Genomic DNA, 8388 nt, shown 5'->3' on the forward strand with positions numbered 1-8388 from the left:
ACAATGAAGACAGGAACGGCTATTAATGTAAATGCTCTAGCAAAGTTGTCATCACAGAGGTGAGAAACCCTAGACCCACTTCCCCCCACCTACCCCCACCTCTAGCTTGTGTCCCAGCTCTGTATGCATGCATGCATAAATACATACATAAAAAAATAGTGCTGTCTTTAGGGGGGTGTGGGAGAAGCAAGTCAGCAGGGAAGAACTGTGGGATTTGGCTGTAAGGCCAGAGGATGCGGCAGGCTGGGGACACAGAGGCAGGATATACATGAGATTGTTGAGTAGACTGCTGGATTTAGGCACTCAGATGAGGGGTGGTGACCTAGGAGGCCTTCCTTCATGGCCTGTGATAACTAGTCTTTGCCCAAGTCACTGTCTTGCTGTTCTTCACTTCAAGCCCTTTTTTCCATCTAGAAACGTTGGATCTGCTACTCAAAGTTTCTCACTGGGTGGATTTTCTTTCTTTTTAGTGTTCAATCACCATCTCTGTCTTTCATGTCTACATTGCCAAGGCAGTCCTCTTCTGGCTGGTTCCAAGAAACCTTGCAAATAGTAAGCCAGACTTGAGTCTTCCTCAGCAACTGGTCAGAGGGAATTCCCCATGAGGGAAAAGCTACAGGCTAGGAAGGGGTGGCCATTCATCAGCAGTGGGCATGCTGGGAGTGTAGCCAACCTGATCAGGCAACTTACTAACACCTTCAGGACCTGCAATTAATGGTGTAGCAACCCTGGGCACACCCATCTTTATGGCGTGGCGGGTCATATTACTCAGTTCATGATAAGCAGTTCATATCCCAAGGGCACATGATGGCCAGTGGTATCCATGGGGGGTCCTCTAACAAGGCCACACCTATTTCTTAAAGGGAGCTACTTGATGAAGAAAAAGGGTTTGGTTCAAAACCATGGGGACAACCGTGTTAGTACTGTCAGGGGTGATGACAGGACCTACATAGATCTGATGTGAACACTGGGGTATCATCATCCATTGGTATTTGGGGACCAAACTACAGAGCAGCTTTCTCATTAGCCTGGCCCCTCTCGGTCAGGGCCTACTCACTTTGGTCATACTTTTCTTATGACTTGGTAACTCACTTAGCAATCTGAATATGATTATTTTGCTTCAAAACCCAAAGAGTTCAGCAAACATAGGGAGCTTTCTTAGTGGGAAGAATATGAGAGGTGGCAATGTCTCCTTTGCTTTGAAGTGATTATCCCTATGTATGTGAATTATCCATATGATTATCCTTATGGATCACTGGGTTGTCAGAACATTCAATTGGATGAAAGGGAAAGGCCTCTGAATTTTCTTGAGGATCCTGTCCTACCCTCAGAAGGTAAGTATGTTCATTACCAAGGCATCCAGAGACTCTGCTACTTCCAACTATCCCAATTCCATAAGCCTGATGGCCAAGAGCCTACCTGTGTGACAGCCTTTATGGTGATGAGATGGACGTTTTCACAATATTTATTCACAAATAAACTGACACAGATTCAGACAGGGGGCATCACCTTGAGGGAAAATTTAAGAGTGAGTGAGTGTGTGTATACATGTGTGTCCTGCAGTGATCACTTATTAAAGTATTGTTTTCTAATGTGTATTCACACCAGTGACCACAGATAATTTCAAGCATTTTGAAATTATCTACAGTCTGCCAAATACCCACCCCTTCAAATGAGTCAGATTTTACTGCCTTTGTCTCCAGGCAAGTTTCTTCCAAATTGTCAGGGTCTTTCTTTAGCTTGCGTCGGCTCTGGGTACCAATTTCCACATTAGTCAGGGCTCTTAATTGGCAGCAGTGGAAATAGACTTTCATTAATTTAAATGAAACTAGAAGGTAGTGCAAAGATACTCGGCTGCCCAGAGATGTAATGGAACAATGGAGAATTGGGCTTAAAAAATAGAAAAAAATAAAGAGAACCACAGAGGTAGGATTATTTCTAGGGTTAGGAGTAAGACTGGGGCTAAATTAGGAACATGGTAGAATTAAGATTTAGCTGGGCTTTGGTTAAGGTTCACATCAGTTATTCTTAGGGTTTGGCTAACGTCAGGTTACCATAGGGAATAGGATTATAGTTAGGGCTAAGGTTGATTTTAGAATTGAAGCAGTAAGATTTATGTTGATGGCTTGGAATATGCTTATGCTTTGTTAACTTTAGGCAAGAGGGTAGGGCTAAAGCTGGGATTACATAATTAAGGTTAGGGTCTAGGCTAGTGTAGAGTTCCTACAGTGAATGTAGTATATGGACTTGATTTCTTACCCTTCCCTTCATCCAACTAGTGCCCTCATCTTCCACTTAATTCCTTCTTCTGAGAGCTACTCTTAGCTGAACAATAACCACTTCAGCCTTGGAAATTAAACTGCCTATTCTCAGTTTGACGGCACCAGGCATTCACAAGTATTAATGTGGACCAACTCAGGGCTGCAATTTATGATTCAACACTCCCAGTGTTTCAGGTCAAATCTTGTCTCCAACTAGACCACATCCTTGTTTGCTCTTCCCCAACCTGGTCCAATTTCCTCCCTCTTTTCCCCATATGAACACATTCTCCATTAATCACATTCACAAGAATTCCTTTCTCAGGTTCTACCTCCCAACAACTAAGACAGCAAGCAATAACCCACATATAAGAAGCCCATGTATTGAGCTGCCCCAAACTGACAGTCAGCCACTATGCTTGTCTTCATAGCAGGTAATAGGATGCGTGACCCCACTGAGAACATAGCAAATGCCAGGGCCAAATTGCTCTCTCTGCTGTCCGTAGGCTCTATGTCCATCATCTGATCCTGCTCCTAGAACACTGGAGAGCAAAGATACCCAAGGCTAGACCCTTCTGTCATCACAATCTGATGTCTTCTAACCATAGCAGGCTATTAGTGCAGCTCAGGACTTTGACTCTAAGTGACCCCATCAGACTGCCTCGCCTTCTCCACATCTACCTCTTTATGCTTTTATCATTATCCCTGCCCTTTCATTCTCATTTTTCTTTCTTCTGTATTATAAAAATTTAAACCAAAATGATTAAGAACCATCTCAAACTAGCTCAAAAACAGACAGCTCAACAGAGCAAAATTAATAAGCTAGAAGGAGACCTTAAAATATATATTAAAAAGTGATCCATTATGTCGGCTCCATTATCCATCACGAATTCCTGAGGACAGGGAGAATTTTAGTGCTGAGCTAATTGGTTAATTACCCTGAGCAGTAATAAATTTACAATCTAATTTTCCAATTTGCATTATTATAAATTTAGAAGGAATAAATAATCCAATGTAAAAATAGAAAAATGGTTGACTATCTGATCACCAAAGGGAAAAGTCTTTCTAAGCTTAAAAGTAAAATTTTAATGCTAAATCTTGGACACCACTCTATCACATGTGAATTTCTCCTCATGCAAAGAGTCAGGAATGCTTGCAAGATGGGTGTATAAATATGTTCATTTCAGTACTTTCTTTCTTTCAGGAAAGAAGGGAAACTGGCTTTTATTCTGGACTAGGAGAATGTGCTCTGCCTTCCCCCATCAGAGACTGTTAGGGAGACTGATCTAATAATTGAGTCTGAGATTTGTCAGAGAAAACTCTAAATTTTACGCAGATTTTTTGCATTACTAAAGGTAAAAGTCAGGAGTGGTGACATTTGTTCAGGAAAACTCTTAATGACCCTTTTGGAGATGTGAGATTAGATTAGGTCAGCTGCCTCTAGAGGCAGGTGGTTGACAGGATGGGACTTGTGATTTCCCCCTGAACACCAGGAAGAAAGGGAGATGGGGGATAAATCCTGGACTGGGTGGAAGAGGTGGAAAAGTAGGAGGATCTGTGGGCAGAGTCCCTGCAGGGAAGGGGAGGAGGGTGCTGGTTACTTGGGGGACAGCTTGCACAACAGATGTGCCACACTCCATTTTGTCCATTTATATGTGTGTAAGTGTGTGTACATATGAAATCTACACCAAAAAAAATCTAAAAATTAAAAAGCACATTTCAGCTACATGCTGTACAGATGGAACAAGAACTATAGTGGTGTCTGCAAGTTCAAACCATGCAAATTGCTACTCTTCTACTCAACCCTGCCCCACCTGCTTCCCTCCATAAAGTCAGCACTTAATGGTTTCTTGTGCTTCTTTCAGAAGATGTTGGAACTATTCTTTGGATCAATGAACGAATATATGTTCTTGTCCCTCTTTTCTTCCATGAATGGTGTGTATAGACTACACTTAGTGTTATGTACTTTGCTTTCCCTTTTAGTAAATAGGGGATAGTTTTAGATCAATATGCAAAGGGCAAGTTCATTTTTAATTTACTCCGCTTCCTGTTGATGGGCATTTGAGTTATCAACTCAAAAATTATAAACAAGGTAACAATGAATATTTTGTGCATTTTGCACATGTAAGGGTACATTGCTAGAAGTCTGCAAGCAGAATCTCTGGGTGGATGGGGATGTGCACTGGTCATTTAGAGAGATCCTGCCCTTTGCTCTCTTTAGGGGATGTGGAAGTGCTTGCCTTCTAACACTCTTTCCTCCACCCCGTCAAGCACTCCTTTTCAGTGTATTTCTCTCTGCACTGTAACCTCCCTCCTCTATTGCCACCCGCCCACAAAATCTGCTTAACACAGTCCTGTGCTTTTGGCGGAATGAAGAAGAAAGCACTGTCAAACACAAGGAAGGGGAGCAAGGTCAGGGGTAAACAGCTTGTGCTGGAGATAAGACCTTAAGAAGGGACTAGGCTTCAAGGAATTGTTGCAAGAAGTAAGAAAAATGCCCTGGAGGAGTCTGGCAGTCCCGCTCTGCACCCAGGGTGGCTGTGCACGTGGTCCTGCCCCAGCCTTCCACCCAGCAAGCTCCCCGCCGCATCCACTTGTCCACCCCCAGCAACCTCTGCTAAGCGTACCACGTTCCCGGGCGAGGTATGCAGCAGCCCAGCACTACACTGGACTTCAAGCCCCCACGGGAGGCAAAGCCATTCTAAGGCCTGCAGAGCATCCCCCCCTCCCCTCCCCCCCCCCACGGGGCCAGAAAATACCAGAACTGCCAGCAGGATCAAGGCTACTTAGCGACCTATTATACAGACAAAATGCAAAATGGTGGCGTGGCCAGCTTGAGGATTTCCCGACAGGGGTTGGTGTTGCTGGATCTTCAGAGCTACAAAGGGAATGCACAAGGCAGTCTTTCGAACAGAGTGGAAGAAAGAATGAAAAACCTGTCAGGGCGTGACTGCAGGTAAAGCGGTTACGGCTCCCAGTTCGAGGAGGGGCCATGGCCTGGCCCCATGGCCACCTGGCGAAGTGCGACGTAGTTGGAGTGGCATATGATGAAGCGTTGCCTTATCAGAATATCAAAATTCTGCTCTTGGAGCAAATGGGAAACATTGTTCTCTTTAATGGAGATGTCAATTTGTCTGAGGACAATCTGGCGTATACCCTGGCTAGCATGGCAAAGAATGCTGGCAAAGATCCCTGATTCTGGGAGCTGAAGATGGGGGCGTATTGTGCAAAATGGTCATTCTGAAACCAACCATGGTTACCATGGTAGAGAATGACTAAATGGTGATCGGTGGATGTTAGAAACACAAGCAGAAGACAGTGCGGTGATGTCTTAGACCGCCTTAGGGGAGACTGCTAGCAGGTTTAACAGAAAACGGTGTTCTTGCACTGAAGAGGTTGGCCAGCCAGGGAGGGAGGTTGTGTAACAGTGTGGTCCCTAGGAAAAGGTAAAGTTCCAGGTTCCCTGCCCCATCCAGAAGGAGGGTGGAGCTGAGCAGAGAAAAAGGAGAGAAGAAGAGAAGAAGAGAAGGAAGCTGGGTGGAGAACAGGGAGACCTGAGGAAGCCACATGGAGCAGCAGGCATGTGATGAAGAAACCGTGCTTGTTTCCTGACCCTGGACTAGTTAAGAAAGATGTGGGTGAGATACCTGTAGGGAGGTGACCATGGCAGTGTTTATATTGATTTTGATTTTGCTCTTTACCTCCCAGATTTGTCTGGCCATTTCTGACCCTTTTCCATGGGTCCCGGCCAGAAGGTGCTTTAGTCTAGTGGCGGGCTTTCAGGCCTTGCTTTGGGCCAATCCCTTTTGGGTTGACTTTTGCCCACGAGGGGGTGGGTCACTTCAGGTGCTTGATTTAGAAGTTATATTCTTTGTGTTCTGTATTGTATATTCACTGTATTAAAGTCCCTTTTCATTAAAGTTTTATATGTTTTGTCTTGACGCGGTGGATGGCAGAACCCACTTAGAGCAGGCAGGTTTGGGGCTTCAGGGGTGTCCCTCTCTCCCTGCCCTGTAACAGATAACCCACAGACAGGCAACCCAATTCACATTGGGGTGCCCTGTAACAGTTGGTCATGTGATTGATAAATGAATAGCATTTCTGATCACATCGCCATAAGATTCCACATGAGAATTTCTCAGACTGATTCTTGACCTCTTTCTTGATCAAAGTATTGAAACAGAAGGGAAACTATTTCACACAGGGGGGCTGTGTCAATTTGACTGAGCCTTGCCTGTCTCCGAAGAACAAGTAGGGCACCTGTGTTGTCCTGCAGCATTCTCAAAGGAAATTGTCTGTGTTCCCTCATTCTTGGACTTGTGTGTATTTTACACCATTTGGAAGGAGCTGACCCTTGAAGATCAATATCCTGTAATCATGTGCGCTGCCAATAGTCTCCCTGATCTTTACATGCTGTTCATTACATCCAAATGATGCAATCAATTGTGAATGCCTTCAAGTTTTAAAAATGCGTTATTATAGCTTTTCTTTTAAAAAGCAAATAGAAAACATTTTTTTTAATCAGTGAGGGTGTTATTTTTTGAGTCAGCTGAAGAATGATTAGATAGCACGGTGAAAGTTGCTAACTTACTGAATCTTTGGAGTGTGACTTTTTGTTACTTTTTTTCTGTGTGGGCCTTTTTTGTGTTTTGGTAGACTTTCAATTTGGTTGTTGAGAGGAATGAATGTCATTTTATTCAAGGGATGTTCTTGATGGTGTTTCTTCCCCTCAGATTAATTTATAAAATTTGGTGCTTACAAGAAAAGTTTACAAGGTGAATAGTAATGCTTTGATTAAAATTACAAGAGAAAACAAAAAGTGACAAGAAGATATGCTTTCCCTGGAAATCAGTGCCACCCACTGTCTGTGCCAGTATGTGTAGTGGTTAATTTTGTTATTAAAGGAAAAACATCCTAGATGTTGTCAGAATTTTAAAAAGATTTATTTATTTATGCATACAGAACCGGCCAGAGATGCAGGGGCAGTGAGAGGATTCACCAGAGACAGAGTGGGGAGCAGAACAGGTCAACTGACAAAGCACTATGCTGAGGGGAGCAGCAGGCTAGTCAGAAGAGGTCTGCTGCTCCATGTGGATCACTTCTGGAGTGGGGATCAAACTCATGCTGAAGTGGCTTTAGCTTCTTAGTGCTGTGCTTTAACCCGCTGCGCCACCAGGGAGGACCCAAAGATATAAGAATTTTTAAGGGCACTTGGCTTAGTATTGTAAAGTTGGAAACCTTCCAAGAGGGCAGAGGTGTCTGGCTCTTCTAGTGCATTTGCACTGGCTAAGTAGAGCCGGCAGAATAATTATGCTCCCTTCCACGCAATCCAGTGTGATGGGAAGCATTGATCTTGAGGTTTCCAGATACAAACATCTTGTTTTCAGGAGAATCCATTCTGAGCTGGTATCCTGAACATAATGTGTCTTAGGGATACAGAGAGAAAAGAAGACCCCATGATACCATGACCAACTCTGTGTCTAGTGCTCTAGGGAACTTACAAGTAGAATAGCACTGTGAAAACTATTTCCTGTGCCCTGCCTTTATATCACTGGCTTGTAGATTTTCTACCTTTCTATCTTTATCTCAGTAAAGTTTTCCACCTACTGCTACTGGGATCATTTTGTTGTTATTTTTCTAAGTTCCCTGTCCTTGAGTCCAACCCACCAACAAATAACTGGCAAATCTACAACCATAATGCATAATTAAAAGATACTTTTCTCAGGAACTGTCAGAGCAAGCAGGACAGAGCAACATAAAAAGAGGATTTAGAAGCTCTGAACATTTCATTTAATAAGCTTAAAAATAAGCACATGAAAATTTGAACCCAATAAATAAAGAATACATATTCTTTCTAAATTGCTGTGAAACATTTAAAAATACTAATTAAGCATTAGGCCACAAAGAAAATTTCAATGCTTTCCAAAAACCCAATTATAGGCCAACAATAAATACAAAATTTAATTAAAAACAAGCAACACCAACTCTTAAATGTCTATTGAAAAATAAAATGCTAGCCGAATGCTATAGCTTTTCACATCTCTCAGGATAGGAATTATAATTGTAAAGTTTTTAGCTTGCTTTTTGCATTGTTTTTGTTTCCTCTGAGTTACTTTTTTTTTTTTTTAAA

General features: G+C 42.9%; 1 pseudogene; it reads left to right on the forward strand.

Annotated features, from left to right (window-relative positions):
- The first annotated feature begins 5250 nt into the window (after positions 1-5250).
- On the forward strand, positions 5251-6692 carry LOC101628059 (annotated as a pseudogene).
- Positions 6693-8388: the final 1696 nt, after the last annotated feature.

The sequence above is a fragment of the Condylura cristata genome, unplaced genomic scaffold (assembly GCF_000260355.1).
Source record: "Condylura cristata isolate star-nosed mole 26May11 unplaced genomic scaffold, ConCri1.0 scaffold00004, whole genome shotgun sequence".
Lineage (NCBI taxonomy): Eukaryota > Metazoa > Chordata > Mammalia > Eulipotyphla > Talpidae > Condylura > Condylura cristata.